The sequence below is a fragment of the Struthio camelus genome, chromosome 2 (assembly GCF_040807025.1).
Source record: "Struthio camelus isolate bStrCam1 chromosome 2, bStrCam1.hap1, whole genome shotgun sequence".
Lineage (NCBI taxonomy): Eukaryota > Metazoa > Chordata > Aves > Struthioniformes > Struthionidae > Struthio > Struthio camelus.
Window position 1 is genome coordinate 159,935,596 of NC_090943.1, and position 19,351 is coordinate 159,954,946.

General features: G+C 49.7%; 1 protein-coding gene across 3 annotated transcripts in view; it reads left to right on the forward strand.

The window, feature by feature from the left end:
• The first annotated feature begins 945 nt into the window (after positions 1 to 945).
• Positions 946 to 19,351, forward strand: part of ZHX2 (zinc fingers and homeoboxes 2) — an 80,024-nt gene continuing 61,618 nt past the window's right edge. Inside the window, exon 1 of one of the 3 annotated variants that reach the window (XM_068933197.1) lies at positions 946 to 1,071. The gene's annotated coding sequence lies outside the window, so the exon portion shown is untranslated. Of the gene's footprint in view, positions 1,072 to 14,343; positions 14,601 to 19,351 lie in introns of those variants that run through there. The other 2 variants (XM_068933195.1, XM_009682785.2) reach the window with 2 other exon arrangements.

Consider the following 19,351-nt stretch of genomic DNA (forward strand, 5'->3'; position numbering starts at 1 on the left):
AAAACCCCGTTACACGCCGAGCACGGAGAAATTCCGCCGGGGCTCCCCCGGCAACCTGCCCGCTCCCGAGGAGAGCCCTGCACAAGCCTCGTACACCGTCCCGTCCCTTCGCGACCGCTGCCGCGGTATCCAGCCCCCGCGACCCTTACAGCGGGGTCCAGCCCCGCCGTCCCTATAGCGGTGTCTCCCTATAGCGGTGTCCAGCCGCGCGGTCCTGGGGGGGGTGCCGTCCCCACCGCCCCATAAAGCCGGTCCGGCCCCTAAGCGGAGCGGAGGCGGGGGGGGGGGTGCCCAGCCCCCGAAGGGGGGGCTCCGCACCCCGCCCGCCCCCGGCAGCGCTGCCCCCCACGGCCGGCCCGGCCCCGCCGCCGAGCCCCGGCGCCGGGCGGGGGCTGGCGCGGCCGCCCCGGCGGCGGCCCAGGGCGGAGCGGCACCGCGGGCGCGGCGCGGCGGCGCCCGGCCACGCACCCGCCGCCCCCCGGGGCCGCTGCCGCCCGCACCGCACCGCGCCGCGCCGCGCTGCGCCGCGCCGGGCCGGGCGCTATGGCCACGCGGGCCGGCGGTGCCGGAGGAGCGGCGCGGAAGAGCGGGGCGCTCCGCCACAGCGGCGGCGGCGGGACGAGCCCGAGCCCGAGCCCGGGCCGGGGCCGGGGCCGGGGCCGGGGGGCGGCGCGGCCCGAGCCCCGCTCGCAACTTTCCGCCGCGCCGAGGGACCCCGGCGGCCGCGCCGGCGGTGGTATCGTATGCAAATACGCACGCTGACGTCAGAGATCATGTGGGTTTTGGCGTAGATCCCCACCGATCGAGGGCTCTTTTTTTTTTTTTTTGCCTTTTTTTTTTTTTTGCCTTTTTTTTCGGAGCGGCCGGGGTGCCGTGCGCGCCGCCGTGTTTGCCCGCGCGGCGCGGCGCGGGGACGGGGGGCGCGGGGTGCCGCCGGCCGCTGGCTCCCGCGGCGGCGCGGAGCGGTGCGGTGCGGTGCGGCGCGGAGCGGTGCGGAGCGGAGCGCGGAGCCCGGCGCGCTGCGCTCGGGACAGCGGGTGCCGCCGCCGCCGTCCGCCGCCCTGGGCGCAGGTAGGAAACTTCCCACCGCCCCCCGCCGCGGAGCCGGCGCTGCCGGCAGCGGCGCGCCCGCTGCTCCCTGCCCACATGCACTTGCAGCGCTCCTGCCCCGGCCGCTCGCTCCCAACTTTTCTCCTTTAAAAAAAAACTGTTTTGTTCCCGGGACTCCAGCGGGGGCACCGGCCTGGGGGGTGCGGGGAGTCGCGGCGGGGGGGGGGGGGGAAGTCAGCAAGGGGGTTTAGGGTGGGTGTTTTAATTTTTTTTTTTTAATGCATCCTCCCGTCCCGTCCCCCCTCGTCCTTCTCCCCGCTCCCCAACCACCTCCCGGCTGCAAGTTTGGGGAAAGGGGGGAAGAGAGGAGGAGGAGGAAGGGGGGGAGGAAAAAACATGTCTACGTTTGTCTATGTCGACATCAGCAACACAAAATATGGCGTCCGCTTTCGACAGGGCGTTACGTAGAGGCGAGCAGGGCGATTTTGTCAGTGCGGGCTTTAAAAAGAAGCCGGTCGGTTCAAGGGAGGGGGGGAAAAAAACCCCGCAGATGGGGGTGCTGCAAAGGCAGGGGCAGGGGGTCCCCGGCGCGGCTGCCCCGCGAGGCAGCGGCACCTCCGGCCCCGCGGAGTTGGCAGAGATTTCTTCTTCTTTTTTTTTTTTCCTTTTTTTTTTTTTAATATGTCCCCCCCCCTCTCTTTTTTTTTCCGCCGGTGACGATTTGTCCGTAACGCGGTGGCCGGCGCGGCGGCTCGCAGCCGCTTGGCGAATCGCTGCCGGTGGCTGCAGAGCGGGGAAGCGCGGCGGGGCCGGGGGCAGCGCCGCTGCCGAGCTCCGCGCCGGGCACCGCGCCGGGCACCGCTCCTCGCCCGGCCCCGCCGGCGGCCGGCGCCGCGCACCCCCCCCCCCCCGCTTCCCCGCGGGGGCTGCCGCGCTCCCCGCGCTGCCCTTTCGGTGGCGATTCCCTCCCCTCAGAACGGCATCGGGAGCCGTGGGGAAACTCTTGGCGTGTTGCATCCACTTTTAGGAAAAAAAAAGGGGGCAGCGACTTTCCCTTTTGTTTCAGCTGGTTTCCAAAGCCATCACTCAGCTGTCTTTTTTTTTTCTTTTTGGGGTGCCTTTTCTCTCTCCCTCCAGGACAGGACAAACCGAAGATGCAGATTTTCTCTCCCTCTTTGCTAGGAATAAAATTCATCTGTCTGGAAGGGTAGCGGGGCTGTGCTGAGGAGGTCCACCTGGCTGGGGGGAGCCCTCTGCTCAGCTCAGCCCTTGTGCTGGCTTCACGAGGAGGAACCCCTCTGTAGAGAGCGAGCCTGCTAGGGTGACGTGGCCCTGATTTCCTTGCCCTCCTCATGTCACCCAGGCTCCTAGCCCCATCAGGTTGGGTGCTCCTTTTAAACGCTGGGAGGCTGGAAGGGGCCTGCTGTGCAGCCGAGAACCAGCAAAAGTTTTGAGTCAGAAAGCAGAGAGCAGAAGGGGGAATAAGCTACAGAAGGTGTGGGAAGGGGAGGATCCTCTCTCAGTCAGAAGGTAACTTTATGGTTACAGGAGTGCTGAGTTTCAGAGTCTCATCCCAGCTGCGTCCAGAGGCAGCAGCGTCCCCGAGCAGCAGGCGATGGTGGAGGAACGTGGTGTCTCCTAAAGCACTGCTTGTGCCACCACTGGGAGCTCTGCAGCCCTCCTCCCAAAGTGTCGGGGTCGCGCTGTAGGGCTCTTAACTGCTAGAATACACAGCTAGTATTTGCTGTTTGATTTTTTTGTCCCACTTGGATTCAGATGCACAGGTGTCAACATCCCTTCCTGTTCACTTACGCGCTTTAGCACATCCTTTATTGCAGAAATGATAGTAACTTCAACAAAATACTTTCTGCACTGGGGCTGAAAACTAAATGGCAAATACCTCCACTTAATTGTTTTTTAAAAAATTATAGTACATCATCGCTGCTTGCTGCTTCATCATCCAGTTTACCTACGAATAATCCCCACCTAGTTGGTCAATGGGTTGTCTTTTTTTAAAACTACAGATTAAGCCTCAGGCAGGGTCTGGTGGCCCTTGCTGGGGCCAGAAGAGCTTTGCAGGTCTGGGTGCGAGTAGATGGGGTTCGAAGCAGACGTCTCCGGTAGGAGTCTCTCGCAGTATAGCCGTACTGGGAAATGATGCGTGAGCTATTAGGGCACGGCTGGATGTGTGCTGCCGTGGGTTTAGTAGACTGGTAGCAGAGTAATTTTGTTGTTTAAGATGTATCTGCTACAGAAGTGCTTTGCCAGTGTGAGGTATTCCTGTCCCAGTGAAGCCTTTCTAATGTAGATGTGGCTTCAGTCTGTAGTATGAACTCAGCCACCCTTTGAAACACAGAATTGCAAATTGATCCCCTGCTCAACAAATGCACTGGCCAGCAATCAGGAAGAATATAAATGCTAAAAAGTCGGTGCATTTTTCAAGTTGTTGGCCAGTCCTTGTTTCACCTCGGCAGCCTTGTGTGTGTTCATCCTGCTGCAGACTTCTCTGTGTGTAAGGAGAACCGAACAGCCACAAGCGCTCCCTTATTCATGTTCTCCTCTCGTACCTGTGATGGACTCAGTCCGAGAAAGCGCTTGTAGATGTGCTTAGCTCTAAGCCATGAGACCAAAGTCGGTGCAATGTCTCGCCTTCATAAAGTGATGTCTTACCTGCCTGCCGCTGCGCAACTTCTCTTGCCAGAGCTTCATCCTGCGGGAACATCTCTGGCTGTCAGGGTTTGAAAGGAGCGCGGTCCTTCCAGTGAGCTTTCTCTGGAAAAGGGTTTGTTTTTTTTTCCTTTCTACCCTATAATAATTGATTTCCAGACCGTGTCTGTAAAATCATGAATCAGTTGCATGAGACATCCCAAATTGGCAGTGTCAGTTCTTTCTGTGAGGAGAACTTTATTGTGTTTTAGTAAAAGTGAAGGGGAAAAGAGACTTGAATGCAGCAAAAGTGCTTGCTTTTTTTTTGCATTTTCAAACTAGTGTCAAACTGTTGCAGATTGGAGTATAGAATAGGACAGGTTTTGCTCATCTCTCTCCATACAAGATGAGGATTTTAGTACCAGGCCTGACATCCCTGTATTTGCATGTACAACATCTTCAATTTTTATTTCTTTTAGCTTTGCTCTAATTAAGATGTTCCGCAGAGATATCATTGGGGGTATCTTTTAGCTGGGATGTTTTGACCCATGTCTAAATTATTTTCCCATGTGTCCACTTAACTTAAGGAACGAAAACATCTAGCAAAATTAAATAAAAATAGTATGTTGATTATAATTCATTTAGAAATGAGCTGTGTCACAGCTGAATTCCCTAGGATATCTAGCAGGGTTGTGATGCTGCAGCAATACTGCATTTACTTTGTATGCGGCGAGAGTGTAATTTTAGTTTTGACTTTTCTTTCAAGCATAAGCATGATCTAGCAAGTATGTTTTTTCCCTAAAAGTTAACTGCAAACCAAAGGTTGTAGCATGCATAGCAGCGTGATGGTATCTGCTAGTATTTAAAGTACGTAATGCACAAAAATAAGCACTAAAATACAAAGACTAATTCCGTAAAAGTAATTCCTGGTGTTCTGTCAAGGTGTGTTTACATGTGTCACGTCAGCTGGAACTAATGTTGGTTTTGACAGTTTATTTTATCAACCTTTCAAAAATACACAGGTCTGACGTTTACTAGATGTCATTTTACGGTTAAGTCACAGGGCAGCAGTAAGTTTTGGGTTTTTATGTAAAAGCTGGCAGAACTGTTCATCTCCAGAATGTTACAAACACTTTTAATATGTGGTAGTATTTGATTGTTTGGTTTAGGTGCCCGTTAAGATGTAGCAAAAGGTGAATTAAGTGAATAGGGCTCTCCAAACATTAAGTCAAGAGAGCTCAATACCAGCATTGCCATTTTGGGGCATTTCAAAAATCACAAATCCAGCCCTCCCTCCCCAAAAATGACATGGCTTTACAGATCATAAGTTACTTTTTTGTTTGGTTGGTTGTTTCTTTTAATGAGAATTTTTTGGTTCTTTCAACAAACATTGTAGTTTGTGAGTTAAGACAGTTCACTTTGCAAGCTTTTCTCTGTAACCGTGAGGCCCCCAAACTTTTATTTTTAAAACGAAAGCTGGGGTGTCTGTTTGACTGCAGAAGTCATCGCTTTAAGTGCAACAGTTAGTGTTGTGGGCCTGCTGGTACGGCTGGGAGATCTGCTCAAAGTGAGCGATGTGGGGTTTCTCAGCAAGGCGATGTGAGATGATTTTGTATATTTAGGATTGGAGGAGCTTCGAGTGACTTTGTTTTTTGGTTGTTTTGTTGAGGGGGGGTGACAGAGGTAAGCAGGGGAGGTTTGGGCATCGGTAGGTGTGAACAATAGGGGGCTTCTAAAAGGTCCCCCTGGCGATTCTTCTTCTGATAGCTGACGACATGGATTGTGCTATCAACTCCACAGAGACTGAGGCGAAGTAGTCTTTTAAATGCACAGATGAGACAGCACGTGCCTGAGCTTTTTGGTGCTGCCCCAAGACAGGCTGCTCAGCCCACGAGAGCGGCAGTGGGAAGCTTTGTGTCAGCGCTCGGGAGAGGGCAGCTTTTGCCATCTGGAGGTTTGACAGGAGACGGGAGAAAGGGTCAGGAAGCAAATCGGGAAGGAAGGTTGAAGCCTGCGTGGTTAGAAATCGCACGTTGGCAGTGGAGGGGGGCTTTCAGCTAGTTTTGACAACCTTTTACAAGTAGGGCCTAATGCACATCATATGTGCTTGGACGGTGAAAGCAGGACTTGTGTAGAGAATGAAAAGTCGCTCTGGCAACGAATCCCTCAAGCTGTGTTTACACCAGTCAGCTTTTATCTTCTCCAGTTTGTGAATCCCGTGCAAACTTTCCGGTGGGGATGTGACTTGGCAAAGTGCAGCTTGCCGGCAGGTGCCTCACCTTTTGTGCTAACTTCTGCAGACGTTTCAGAGTAATTTGTGGGCTCCCACCTGCCCCTTTCATGAGTTCAGAGACCACAGGTTAAAAAATACCAGTGGGTACTACCGAGCAGGCCACGGTCCGCGTTCGTCCTCAGGCTCGCTTGCCGTCTACGCTGCTGACAAGCCCTGGGCTGACTAAAGTCTGCTGCGGGGGGAGCCTTTGGGAAGACTCGGCTCAGCCCCTGAGCAGGCTCCAATGGTCATGTGCAGGTTGGACACAGGCAGAGCTTGCTCCTGGCGTGGATTTGCAGGTTGTGCCTTTATTGCCCTGACCCTGTGTGGTGAGTTTGATAGGTGACATCAGCCAAAAAATGCCCTTTTACTGAAATAACGGCTTTTCTACATGTGGGTTTTGTCAGCACAGGTACCTCAGTGACAAATGCTGCCCCTGGGTGATACAACCGCGTGGCAAACGTTTGTGGCACAGACGTGACCACACTATTCCTGTGCAAAGCTATCTGCTGCCATATGTTTTTCAGCTCTTGATGTCTGCACATCAGCACTCCTCTCTGGGACACCCTTTTTAATGCTTCAGTTAAGCACAATTTGGTGGCATCTGTACAGGAGTAGGTGTTGGAGGCGTAAGGGTCTGTGGTAGACACGAATAGAGAGAATCGTGGCCCAAACACAAGTGGCTCTATACATTTCTCGGTGTTTCTTCAAGACTGGTTTTAGCTGACCCAAGCGCAGCGTGCTTCACTTAGGAGACTAGCCCTGAAATTCGTCCTCCACGCCAGTACTGGCTTCAGTGGCAAAGCTGAAAAAATGAAGGTACTTCCTTCGTGTTACACCGCTTCCCTGTCCCTTTAGCTGTGGAGTGCCCTGAAACAATTTGGGTTATAAACAACCCTCTGCTTCGCTCTCTCCTTTCTTAAGAGATTTTTTTTGACTTGCAGCATTGCAGTGATGTGATTTACAGTGTGGTCTCAGCTGGCACCAACTGCGAGGACCATGAGCTTTATGTGAGCAGCTGGAGGGGCACGGTGGAAACTTCTCACAATGCTTTCCATGCCCAAGTTAGCACATCACAGGCCCAAAATGTCAGTTTGCCTTTCCTGTTTTCCTCCCATTCTTCCTGTCCTGACCCTATTTTCCCCCTTAGATTCTAAATACTTGTTAAATTTGCAGCCTCGAATTACCTGTAGATTTTGGCTTCTCTTCTTCTGTTGGTTTTAATTGTCTGTTGTTCCACTAATTTCTGGTAAATGCTAAGGCTGCATATTTGACTCACTGGAGCTTTAAACAGAAAAACAAACGGAGAGCGCTTTTCTCGCCTGTGTGGAGACAATGACCAATAACTGAGGAAGCTTCAAGTTCAGGATTATTTAACTTTCCTGTCCAGTCTGGTGAGCGGAGGAAGAAGTCAGAGACCTGCTGAGCATCTCTTACGACCAAAGCCATGTGGAAAAAATGTGATTCCTTCCTGTTTAAACAGAATCCTTTTTTTTTTTTAAAGCACCCAAAAGAAGCAGGTGCTGGAGGCACCCTCGGGGAGGTCTGATACAGTACTAATCTCTCTCAAGAAATCTGTGGCCCTTTCCCTTGCTTTCAGCGTACGTGTGCCTTTTTCTCGCGCTCCAAGCTTTGGAGATTTTCCTTTTTAATCTCTAAACTTACATGTCATGCTTATTAGTTTCAGTTACTTAATGTTACGCTTCGCTCAAATGGCAGAAGTGGGAAAATACTCGTTCTTCTTTTTAATCTCACTTGGACGAAAACCCAAGAGTAAAAAGTTGGAAGTAGGACGTTTTCGAGCTTTCAAAGACTGCAGGGATGGAGGCGCCGGGAAGCGGTCCTGGGAGGTTTGGCATACGCTCGCTCGCGGGAAGTCAGCAAGCAGCAGGTAGCGTTGGCAGCGCCGACGCTTGCTCCCTGGCTCTTGGAGGGCTGCTGATTCGCTCTCGCCCGAAACGAAGGAAAACCCTGATGTTTGTGGCCTGAGATGTTTCTGACACGACTCTTTCCCCACCCCTCTCTCTGCCTCCCACCTCTAAAGCAAATATGTTTTGTTGTGTTTTTTTCGTCATCCTCTTGAGCACGAAGCTGTCAGGCGCTGCGGGGAATTTTGCCTCGTCTTTTTGTCTCCCCGGCATCTGATTTATTTAAATGATATGCTCGGCGCACGCTGCTCTTGCAGGCTTCGGTGCTTGTCGCCTTCCAGGCTTTGTTTTCGTTTCCTTGAAGGTTGCGGACGGTGGGGCTATCTGTCGCAGGGGATCGTGGGCGCTCTCGAAGCTGAGTAAAACGTGCCGCGTTTTTCCACAGCGATGCCCCTTCCGTGCGCCAGCCGCCGCGCCAGCACCCTCCGTCACGGGTGCCTCCGTAGCCCTTCGTGGGGCGCGTGTTTGCCTGCCGCGGTCGGGCGCTCCCCGGCCTCTCCTGCAGCCTGTCCCGTCCGTGGTGCCGCGCGATATTACCGGCTTGAAACGGAGGTGCGGTGACCTCGCGGTCACGGATGGGAGCGACGTTCGGGGTCCGCTCCTCATCCCTCACCGCCGCCCAGCCCCTTTCTGTTATTTTTTATTTTTTCCAAAGCTCTGGGAGCCGGAAACCCTCGCGCGCGTGCTCGAGCCCAAGGCCCCGGCTCTTCGCGACGCAGCGTTTGATGGCGCCCGGCGGGGTCGTTTCGTCCGCGGGCAGGCAGGCGGCGCCGGGGCTCGCGGTGGCGGCGTTAAGCCGGGCCGCAGGCCCTCGCCCAGGCCGGCCGCCCGCGGAGCGGGAGGTTCGCGCCGCCGCGGTCGCCGCCGCAGGTCCTGGCAGGGTGTGTGTGGGGGGGGGGGATTTCTTTTCTGGTGAGAAGGTGGGGAGGTGGGGGAATCTCCTTTGGGAGGTTTTACTGCCCTCCGTCCGCCTGGGATGCTCGGCACGGGGAAGGCCCAGGCTGCGCCTGCGTTTTGAACGCAGTTAGAGCGAAGAGGGAGAAGGGCGTGCGTGGAGGGAGCGGCTCGGTGTGGCTGGCTGGTTGGTTTTTAATTCGCCTTGATTTGGCCTCTTCTGTTTGTTTAGAGTTGAGGTGTCCCCCGGATTTTGCTCTTGTTAAAACACGGGTTTTGCGGGACCGCTCTGTGCCCGTCTGCTGGCCGCTCTTCTGCGCGCCTTGCGGTCAGGCCAGGGCGACAGAGGTGGTTTGGGGGGGAGGTCGCTCAGGGCAAGCACCAGCGTCAAAATCCGCAGTTCGTCAGGCACGGAAGAAAACGTTAGCGCTCTTCGGTATCCCGCTTTTCAGCCTGAATATACTTGAAGTATGACTTGTCCCGTTATCCTCTGTTTTAGCCTTTATCTCAAAAGTGCCTTATTTTTACGTTTTACTGGGTGAAGCTGTCTCCTGAGAGGGAGAGAGGCTGTTTGAAGCCTCGTGGTCGGCGGCTGGGGTGGGCGCCGCTGGGCGCCGGCAGGCGTCGGGCTCCCGCGGGCGGACGCAAGGTGTTAACCCGCGGCGGAAAGGCCGCCTCCGCCAGACCATCTGAGCTCTCGCCCGTCTCTTCTGGAAGAGCGGAAGAGCCCAGTGCTGACTTGGCGGATTTGCGGTTGATCTCCTGGAACCTGAACGCCTTTTTCCGCTTCATTTCTGCGTCTTTGCGAGTGGCCTGTGTCGTTCTCGCTCTTCCCGTTCAGCAGGAAGTAAGTTGTGGAGATCATGGTTTGCAATTTTAATTTCTTTGTGGGCTCTTGCCGGTATCCTTTTCCACTTCCTTCCCTTCTTCCCTCGCCCGCCTTTTCCCACCCTGCCGTCACGGTGGAGGGCTCGGTGTCCCTGCGGGCGCCTGCTGGGGCAGCGTGACGGGACGTGGCGAGAGGGTCGTTTCCGTCTGAGGCTGCCGCCGGTGGTGCCCTGTGTTGAATCAGACCTGGGTTTTCAGGGGTTACGAGCTGTTGGGCAGCCGGCTTGCCCAAGGTGCCACTCCTGGCACTGCGGTGTTGTCTGGAAAGATGAGGCTGTCCATCACTGTAGCGAGAGTCGTGAGTGCCGTGTTGCCAGGCTTCCCTTCTACGTGAAAGAGCTTCTTGTTTGCAGCCATGGAAAGTGGAGTTTGCTCCGTTTTGAAAATTCTGGATTTGCGCAAGGAGTCGACATGCAGCGGTGGACCTTTGAATTCCTGCCTGAGCTTGCTCTCTCTGTTGATTTCTGCAGACAGGGCTGGGATATGACCATTTGTTTCAGGGTTGGGATACGACCATTTGTTTCAGTTAACTGCCTTGGACTTGATGCATCCTTTTCCATTTGCCTGTTCACTGACAGCAGCGACGGGCACTGCTCTTGTAGGACTGCTCAGGCTGGCTCACGTTGTCCTCTAATGTGCTTTTGTTAATTTTTTTTTTTTTTTAAATCAGCCTGCATTTTATTATTGCCTGTGGAGACAATCGTTTCATTTCTTCCCTCTCGCTCTCCTCCTGACCTTCCTGCTGTATCTCTGGATGGGGACCACCACCTTGCACTGCGATGTTACTGTCCCATTTAATTTATTTTATGCCTTTGGGCATTGCAATAGCTTCCCCCTGGAAAACCTCTCATGCCCGATTCCTGGCACAGGCCACTTGGGAGACCGTTCTTCCGCTCAGATTCATTACTGCTGGCCTGCGCAGCGGAGAAAAAGGACTGCGATTTGCCATGGTTCATTATTGGTCTTTTACAGCGTACAGATACTCAAACTGAAACATTGCTCACTTTTTGCTGCGGCCACTTGGCTTGGTTTGGGTTGCAACTTGATTCATTTTTGGCTAGCCCTAGAAGGTCTTTGTCCATTTGCTGTGTTTTAAAATCAGTGGGGGGGGGGGGGGGGAAGCATTCACAAAGTCGGAGAGAGTGAGCTTAGCAGATACTTAGTATTGCAACTTTCATGATGTAGCTAGCAGAAGAGAAAAAGAAATGAAGAGTCTCATTACATTTTTTCCTTTTTTAAAAATAAAACAGTGAGACAACTAACATGGGAAGCTGATTAAGAAACATTTGAAGTTGGGTAATTTTTTAGTCATGAAACTGTTTTTGGCTTGTCTGTGGTTTTAAAAATATTCATTCTTAAAATATGTAAAATATATGGTATTAGGGGGAGGAAAAGCCCGATGCACATCTGGGTTTGGCAGGATTCTTTCACATGTGAACTTTCATCCTTAATGTGATTTAAACAGTTCAAGCTATTAAAGTCTTTAAATCAAGGCTTATAACAACTTTAAGATGCTCCACACTTAAAGCATGAAGGAATGGTACACGTCGTGGGTTTTAAAAGGAAACACTATACATTTATTGCTAGTTACGTACTTTACTATTAAGTCCAAATAGTAATTTCTTTTCAAGGCATGTTTGTCAAATGATAGTTTTAAATCAAATTACAGAATAATACGATTACTAGAGATTTAACATAATAAACTCGTGATTTACAAGTCTTAATACAGTGAGGATCTATTAAGGCCACCTTTGATCTTCATTGAAATGAGATAGGCAGGGTCTTGTTTGAAGGCAGGCAAAACCAGGGGCCTTTTTTTTTTTAGAAATGAGAAGAGATCATCCCAAGAAGTGCTTGTCCGGAAGCACGTATATTTTAGGTGAACATGACGTGTTGCGAGAAGAGAGTTGTTCCTTTTGTCTCTTCAACAGGTACAGGCAGATGGATGAGGGAAATCGTAATTAGTCAACAAAGGGCCAGATGCTGCAGGTGCATTTGACTCCAGAGCTATTTAACAGCACTATGTTGGAGGGTAGAATTAGAACTGTAACTTTGAAATTAAACTTTCCTTCTTTTAATCTTCCCAATGATTTTAAGGCTCTTGACCATCAATTTAGAGCATTACAGATAAAGTGCAAACTTTTGCACTTTGCTCTAAGAACACTTGTATGAAAGCGAGACCTGCAGGTTGCTTCCACAAACCTTTCAGGGGTCTTCTGGGAGTCGCTGCGCTACAAATTCTTGCTTTTTTGTAGACCCTTCTCAGTTGTGAGGTAGGAAAAACTTCATCTCTGACAGTCCAGGTCTGATCTGAGCAGAAATCCAGAATATTGATAATTTCTGGGAGCAGCAGAACTGATGTAGCCTGTTTTGCAGTGGATTTGAAGTTTGAGTTTCTCTGTGGAGTTGGAGAGGGATCAGACTAACCCTGCATGCTCTCCCCTTAATGGTACCGTTAATAGGGAGCTCTCCTCCAAGCCTGCCTGTTTGCATGAGACTGGTAGGAAGTTAACATCTTCAAGGTTTGACCTCTGTCAAATGTGGTGAACACTGGCCAGAGAGTTAAAAAACGTAGCACTGGGACTGGTAGAATCTCATACATACGTACACATACATGGCATGGTCACATGGGAAACCAGCCTAACGAATCCCTTAAATCAGTGATACGGGCAACAGTAAAAAGAAGGAAAAGGACTTTATCAGCTTCCAAAATTTTACCCAGTTCTGCCTGTTGCCCTCTTTTGTTTTACCCCTGCCCTGGGATACAAGTCAGGACTGCTGATGGCAGCATGTCGAGGCAGCAGCCACCTGGTTCCCTTGCTCAGGCAAAGCTCCTCCTAGGTGGAGTTACCAACCAGTGAGGACTGAGGGATGCTTCATACTTTCCAGGCTGTGAATACACAGATAAGGGGATCTTGACTCAGAGGTCTGAAAAAGTAAGTAAAGCAAAACTGCCTTTCCACCAGAGTCCCCTCTGCATGCAAGGTTAAAAGCAGGAGTGGTAGGAGATGTTCTTTGAAATCAGCTTCCTGGTTGTATTGTGAATTTGGCTTTTAAAGGGTAGCTTTGAACGAGAAGAAGTGCAGATGCCTTCAAAAGGCCCAAACTCCCATGCCTTTCACTGGCATTTTTACATGTGCATGGCCGCAGGGTGCACACATGAGTCTGCACGCACACATTGCGTCTTCATACCTGTACCGGTGTTTGAGATGCTGCTTTTGTATCTGATTTAAGTAAGAAGTAGCACTGAGGTCTTTTTACTAAGGTAGACATACCCAGACAGGACAGTCTGTTCAGACCCTTTTTGGCCGTTTGCCTTCCTGGGGGCTGCTCAGTGCAGGGCGTACAGCATAGGCGAGGCAGCTCGCCTGCGTGCATGTGAAGGTGCATGACCTACTGGGCCAGACAGGTTGGGTGCAGTTCTGTTGGAGGACTTGCAATCAACTCCCTCATCTTGCCGTGATGGAGGGGATTTGATAAAAGGATCAAGCCGTTCCTTCGCGTTATCACACTGTAGTAAATGGGCAAACACTGCTGTTCGCAGTGTTCTCGTCTTGCCTTTACCTCTGAGATCACCAGCAGCTGTTTCATTAACTATTAATGGCCTGCTCATTAATGCTGTAAAAGGCTAGGACCAATCTTGCAAATTTTCTGGACTCTTCCCCTGAAAAATTTATGATTTGCTCGCTGTGCAAAAGGGCAGGAGCAACAGCAAAGAACATGCCTCCAAGTTTTGTTGAGCATTATTAAAGAGCTCATGAATATGAAGAAGGTAGCTGCTTCTCTCTTTTTTTGGCTTCCTGAGCTTACGCTGCATGTCTAGCTGTAGGGGTCAAACAGCCTGCCTGCAGTAGACAGTTTGCTGAAGTGTCAGTGACTCAACTCGTCCCTCACTGAGCTGTTTCTTCAAGCGACCTGCTGTAACACAGCAGATTCATAACCAAACTAACCTAGTCTGGTGTCTTGTCTATCTTCTTAGCAGAGTTTTGGCTACTTTACATGTGATCTGTACTTCCTCTAGTGCTTTCCTCTCACTGCAAGGTACTTTACAAGCACTGTGATGTAAATGTTATACCTGGGGGAGGTTGTATAGATAGGGAAACTGAGGCACAAAGGTTAAACTATTTGTCTGAAGCCAAGCAATGGGAAGCCAGTAGAGGATGGAAATTTTTCGCCAAAACTGTAATTGTACTTTGGATTGAACTCTGGGTAGTGTGAAAGGGGGTGGATTCAGACCAGTGAGCAGTTGAAGGTCTCTTCTGTTACTTGAATGACTCCTCCTGCGGGCATCCCTAACTTTGTGTCCTGCAGTGTCCTGAGAGCTCTCTTTCTCCTGCCCCCCACCACTGCTTTTTATTCTACTTGGGTCTAATGGGGTGCGCAAGCCCAAGTAGACCCGTTGAACCACAGACGGGCTTCAGACTCACCTGCTGCATCCCAGGCACTGCTGAGTCCCTGTGTAACAGATCCAACCAGAGGTGGCTCCATCACTCTTCTCTGCTCTCCTTAAGTTTGCTGCCTGATCTGCTAATTAGACGTAGATGCTACAAAACAAGCCAAGCCCTTGCAGAAGGTAGGCTGAGAGAAGTCTGCTGCGACTCTTGTGGAGGCAAGGGCTGAGAGAGGGAATCTGATCCCAACCGATGTCCTTCTGTCACAGGGACTTGTGTCGGGGCAGGAGTGCTTGTGCCCTCAACCCCTCTGCTTGCAGCTGAATGAGCCTCCGACGTGGACGCTGGCGGTGCAGCCAAGCTGCTCACAGCTCTTCGTAGGTGCAGGATTAGGTACCGGCTCGCTGAACGTGGGTCTTGAAACAGAACTAGAAACTTCAGTAGAATTGCCAAACCTCTGTCCGAAGCCAATGCTACAAGGTGTTCTCTTCCCTTGCAAGACAGAGCTGCTGCGTGGTCACCGAGATGAAGGTGAGTCTTGAGCAGTGCTTTCCCTAGGACGGTGCCAGTTGTTTAAGCTTCCTCCTGCACCAAGAAGCAGCAGGAAAGCTATTTTTTCCTTTATCCAGATTTTGGAGATAAAATTATGTTCTTCCTGTCACTTACATGTAGCAGCAATAAAGAGTCTGTCCACTATATCCCAATTGCAATTTAGCTGGTGATGCGCCAGGCAGATTAGAATCTATATTTCTTTCCCACAGCCATCTGCAGAGCAAACGCTGTAAATAAATGTGGGAGGCCTTTTTTTTTTTTTTTAAGTGAAGTAGAGAGATAGATATGTTTTAAAGAGAACAGGTAAATGCACGCTGGTCTCTTAAGTGTCACTGCACTTCAGAAGTGAGGACTAGTCTGTACAAAGTTTAATATCTTCCATGTGTACCTATCCTCTAGAGTAAAAAGGCTCCTATGCACTTGGAAGATGGATAGCATTTCAGGAACAACCAGCCTTTAATGTTGTTCCAACTTACGGACTTACAGACAGCGCTGGAGTAGAGCCAGGCAGCAAAATTGGTCTCTATCAGGAACGTTTCCTGATAGAACTGTTTCGCTGTTATTTTTTACAGAGTGTAAATATTTTATCCCACATGATATCAAATTACAAAGGAAGCTTGGTTTCTCTCCTGGGGCCATTATTTTTAGTTGACAGAGCTGTTAGATGGATCCAGGATAGAGTTTCAAAGTCTTTTCCTTCACCTAAGTTCCATCTGAAGGATTATCTTAACACTTTAATTTTATACTGCCAGGACAAGGTGACAAGTGCGCTTAATCCAGCCCGGTGATAACCACAACCCATGGTAGAACTGGCTTGTGTCGCACCTCATGTGACTGCAGCAGCTCCTGGTGAGACTCCGTTGTCACATGGTCTCCAGGATATCCTAGCAAGAAGCTGAATGCAGCCTGGCTTTGCTCTCAAAACTAGTATCATTTTCTCTGGGGAAGACTGCTAGGATTCTGCTGACACAGCAATAGCATCCGGATCTTGAGTGACCCCTGTCGCTCTTTATTTATTGAAGCCATTCTTCTAAAAGCCAGAGGATGGGTAGATGCTGAAATCGGATTTCTGGCCATTTGCTGGTGCAGCTCTTCCAGAGATAGCAGTAGTGGAGGCTGCAGAGCAGATCATTCATTTTTAGTTACCGATAGCTCTGTTACAGCGCCATGCGCAGTTCTCAGTCTCATGGAAGGTCTCTCCTCCTAATGCCACTGGGGGCATGGAGCTCCTCATAAGCCTGGGAGTCCTTTGCGTGTTTCTCCCTTGGCAGGCAGAAGGAGTCTGCCCAGCACAGGGATTGTTGCTCCTTCCTGAATTTGGGATTGAATCACACGTATGGGTTGTTGGAAAACCTCTGTTACTGAGCTGCGTTGGAAGACTAGCGCAGTTCAAAATATTGGGGGCTGTGTCCCGTCCCTGCCAAAGGTGTCCGTCATCAAGTGTCGTTGATGGAATAAAACACAGTGATGATTAATACTTTCAGGAAGTAGAAACTTGACTATATCCTACAAAATAACTGGAGAAGGGAAGAGTTCGCTATGGAAACAGCATCTTCAGGTTCTTGATGTCATAACTTGAACTAAAAGAAGAGCTGCCTGCAGCCAGAGAAATTCCAGACGGGTGTTGTGCTTGTCACTTGAGCCGGGGGCTGCATTTCCAAGGAAAATGTGAATCTGTGTGTACTGTTAGGCAAATGCCTGATTTCAGTACTTTCAGACTGAGGACTGGACTGCACTTTCGAGGACACTGCAACTCATTATTCATTCCCCTTTGTTGCCAGCGTCTTCTTGTCATGTCCTGTCAAGATAAAAATGATTGCTCATATTTTTGAGTAGAGGTTTCTAAAGTTTAGCCTTTAAATTCCTATCTTAGCATCTAAGTGAGCAGTGGGGTACCACTAGTTCATTGAGACTTGCGGGTATGCAGCATTTTTGATAAAACCAGCTGTTCATTAGCTGTATCCGGGTTTGCCCTGTGTCCCTGGGGAGGTACCCAGGTTTTAAAGCGTCTGCTTAAATTTTGGTGATCTCGAAATAGGCATTTAAATTTGTAGCCACTCCAACCAGCAGTCACTTCGGTAGATGATAAAATCTGACAGTCTTTAAGACGATTGAGGAAAATGCTATCCAAGGCTAGATTAAGAGGGAGAAAGGGCAAATTCAGCCTCGCAGCTGCAGAATTTATGGATAGAAATTGGGGGAACTAATCCCCTGGCTATATAAGATGGGTCCTGGTTAAGTCCAGGATGGAGCTGTCATGGAAGACCTGCTAGACTTGCCCTTTTCAGAAGATTTTAGTGATTCTTTGAGGTTTGTTATTTCTCATTTTTCCTCACTGATACTGTTGACTTCTTGTGCTTGCCTTGGCTTAAGGAGTGCAAAGTTGTCTTGCTACTTCCATGCTGTGTAGTCTGATACTTCTGCACTAACGTAATGTGACAGGGCCAGAGTCATCAATGCTGCAGGGCAGCGTGCAAGTCGTGAGCGTTATGGCTTCGTTCAGGGTGCCGAATCCTCTTCCAAAATGGTGTTAATATAGAGTTTGTGTATCAATGAAAATTGGCTTTTGGGGCCTTTGGGCTTTTTATAAGAGCTTTTCTTTCATAGCATCAGCATCTTAGTTCTTCCTTTACAGCATCTGACAGTCTCTGCCTTCGGTGGACTGAGAAGCTCCGCGTGGAAAGGAACAAAGGTTGATTTCTGTGTTTTCTAAAATGCAGGTTGTAATGTATGCTGGAAAGTTAGATCGCATCTCACTTTCTTCTGAAAATAGCTTAGGGTTGAGCTATGCCTACACTACAGACTTCTGCCAGCAGGGCTGTACTGGCCAAAAGCGTGAAGATGTGTGATTCCTGAGTGACTTAACTGTGCTGGCATAGCACCAAGGGAAGGCTTGGTTATATTAGAAAAAAACACCCTTTCTCACTCCTGCAAGGAAGTTTTGCTACGCTGGTGTAGAACGTAGTTTTGCTGCAATAGCTCTATCTAACGGTAGCATTTTGCCCATGTTATATAGGTATTCCTCTGCTGCTAAAGTGCTTCTAGTGTCATTGTGGTCTTAGTTCCTATAAATTTTAAAATGTGTGTTTGCAGATCCTTCTCAGTAGGAGAGAAGTGAAAACCACATTTTAATGTTGCATGTTGTTTTTTACTGGCCTTCCTTGAGAAGCTGATTTTGATGTCCCCTCCACCTTCTGGAACGGGGCACGGACAGCTGTTATTCTAACCACCTGTGATGTAATACTGGATAATGTTGCAAGATCCAAAAATAAAAAGTGGGGGAAAAATGCAGACAGAGGAAACAAAGTGCAGCTTTACCTCTTGGACAGAGCAGCTCCCGCTTCTCAGTGCAGCTTCAACCCTGGAGTCTTAAAAGACTGATAACGCTACTGGATTTTTACTACTTACCCTGGCTTCCTTTAAGAGCTTATGTTGTTACATTGCTATTACAAGTCTTTGGTGAAATATTGTTCCTTTCTTCCTCCCCAGCCTTTTAGAATTCCACATTTCTTTGCTCGAAAAAACACCTCGAGGTTGGTCTCAGCCTCAGTGCAGAATCAGAGAAAAGAGCACCTGATACTTGTCTGGGTATTTTCCATCCCAATGTCTGTGATATAGAAAACGTCTATTATAAAAATCATGCATACAAGGACTGGGCAATGAAAATGGTTTGCACAAGTTCACGCCGAGATTGAAAACTTTCTGTCTCATAGCCCTGGCCAGGGCCTTACCCTCTTGCCTGTCCTTCTGCTCTGGTGCACCCGCGTCCCTGTGTTTTGAGTTATTACCTGACTAGCTGGGTTTCTCAGTCCAGTACAGAACACGCTGGTTTCCGAACGGATCCCTAAGGATGTGCCAGCATGTGAATGGCAAAGGCCGCATCAGACTTGAATATCTCTTATTATCTGTTTGCTTCTATGTTTAAAGTTACCTGCTACCTTTGTCAAAACTAGTGCAGTAATTCAGTCTACTGAAATTGCGCGACTAAGTCCCAGATTAGACAAAAGTTTACCGAGAGGTAAATATTGGCAAGAAAACGGCAGGCTCCCCAGCTTAGCCTCTGTGAAGAATGAGAGTTCGGACTTGAAACACGTATGTGGCGAGGCCGTGATTTTGGCTGATTTTTCTCCCAAAATAAGAATGGGAAATGTGTCATCTTCGGTAACAGGTTTTCTCCTCCCAGTGAAAGTCGGCATTTTTCCTTCCTGCAAAGGGGACCCAAAAAATGCTTTTGTTAGAACAGGGTCTGCCAAAATACAAAAGCAGTACGGAGGAGGTGAGCCTGAAATGTTACTGCTATCCAGCAAGTTTCCCGCAAGTATATCTCAGGTCTGTTTAGAGCATTGGAGAGCAGGGATTCCCCCCTTCCCATGGCACGATGCTTTCATGATTAGCCTGTCCTGATAGATCCCAGGACCTGAATGTGATGTCCTTAATAACATCTTGTTTCCCGTGTTCTCCCTCTGCCCCTGCTGCAATTTTCACACTTTCTGCCGCTGTGACCTCATCATTACTATAGGATTTAATACTGACATGCCAGTGTTCAAAAACAACCCTTGCTATTTTTACCTGTTTATTGATTTTTGAAGCAAAATACTAAAGCAAATAAACAAAGCAAAGCATTTAAATCAATATGCAGTCATTATAACTGATACCAGGGCAAAGGAATGCAAACAGCAGGTCTGTGGCTTGGTGCTTCTAGCTCCTGTCCCTCTGTTTTGTTTTTAGTT